This window comes from Penaeus japonicus, unplaced genomic scaffold, assembly GCF_977035675.1.
Source record: "Penaeus japonicus unplaced genomic scaffold, GWHDUDI00000001_assembly GWHDUDI00000025, whole genome shotgun sequence".
NCBI classification, from domain to species: domain Eukaryota; kingdom Metazoa; phylum Arthropoda; class Malacostraca; order Decapoda; family Penaeidae; genus Penaeus; species Penaeus japonicus.
In genome coordinates, this window is record NW_028234427.1 from 39,216,489 (window position 1) to 39,218,095 (window position 1,607).

Here is a 1,607-nt window from a genome sequence, read left to right on the forward strand (position 1 = left end):
TTGTTTTTTTTGTTTGACCTTTTTTCTCGCAATTGTTTTTCCTTTAATATAACGGAACACATCGCGCATTAAACTGTAATCGTTTCATTATCAGATTGGTTCTAACGTGTATTTTAGGGATATCAGGATCGCATGCATTTTTTTTTGTTTGCACTTTTTTCTCGCAATTTATTTTTCCTTTAAATAACGAACATACGTGCATTTTAACTGTAATCGTTTCATTATAGCATTGTGCTATCGTGTATTTTAGGCATTTCAGGATCGTGCATTTTTTTTGTTTTTGTTCACCTTTTTTCTCGCAATTGTTTTACTTTCATCTACCGAACATCGCGCATTTTAACTGTTAATCGTTTTATATCAGAATGGTTCTAACGTGTATTTTAGGCATTTCAGATGTGCATTTTTTTTAGTATGCACATTTATCTGCATTGCTTTTTTCCTTTAATTCTAACGAACATCAGCGATTTAACTGTAACCGTTTCCTTATCAGATGGTTTAAGTGTATTTTTAGGCATTTCAGGATCGGGCATTTTTTTAGTTTTTGTTTGCCACATTTTTCTCGCAATTGTTTTTCCTTTCATATATCGATCATCAGCGATTTAACTGTAATCGTTTCATTATCAGAATGGTTCTAAGTGTATTTTTAGGCATTTCAGGATCGTTGCATTTTTTTTGTTTTTGGTTTGACACTTTTTTTCGCATTGTTTTTTCTTTAATATAACGAACATAGGCATTTAATGTAAATCGTTTCATTATCCGAATGGTTCTACGTGTATTTTGAGGCATTTCGGGATGTGCATTTTTTTTTTTTTTGTTTGCACCCCTTTTTTCTCGCATTGCTTTTTCCCTTTCATATAACGAACATCAGCGCATGTTACTGTAATCGTTCATTATCAGAATGGTTCTAAGGTTGTATTTTAGGCATTTCCGGATCGTGATTTTTTTTTTTTAGTTTGCACTTTTTACTCGCAATTGCTTTTTCCTTTATTTAACGAACATCAGCGCATTTAATGTAATCGTTTCATTATCAGAATGGTTCTTACATGTATTTTAGGCATTTCAGGATCGTGCCATTTTTTTTTTTTTTTTTTTTGCACCTTTTATCGCAATAGCTGTTTCCTTTAATATAACGAACATCTGCGCATTTTAAACTGTCATCCGTTTCTTTATCAGACTGTTCTAACGTGTATTTTATGCATTCAGGATGTGCATTTTTTTTTTTTTTTTTTTTTGCACCTTTTTTCTCGCAATTGCTTTTTCCTTTAATATAACCAAATCAGCGCATTTAACTGTATAATCGTTTATTATCAGAATGTTCTAATCGTGTATTTTAGGCATTTCAGGATGTGCATTTTTTTTTTTTTTTTTATTTTTTTTTTTGCATATTTTTCTAGCAATGCTTTTTCCTATATATAACGAACATCAGGCATTTAAACTGTAATCGTTTTCTTATCATGAATGGTTCTACGTGGTATTTTAGGCATTACAGGATTGTGCATTATTTTTGTTTTTGGTTGCCCTTTTTCTCGCAATTGTTTTTCCTTTAAATAAACGAAAACATTCAGCGCATTTAACTGTAATCCGTTTCATTATCAGGAATGTTCTAA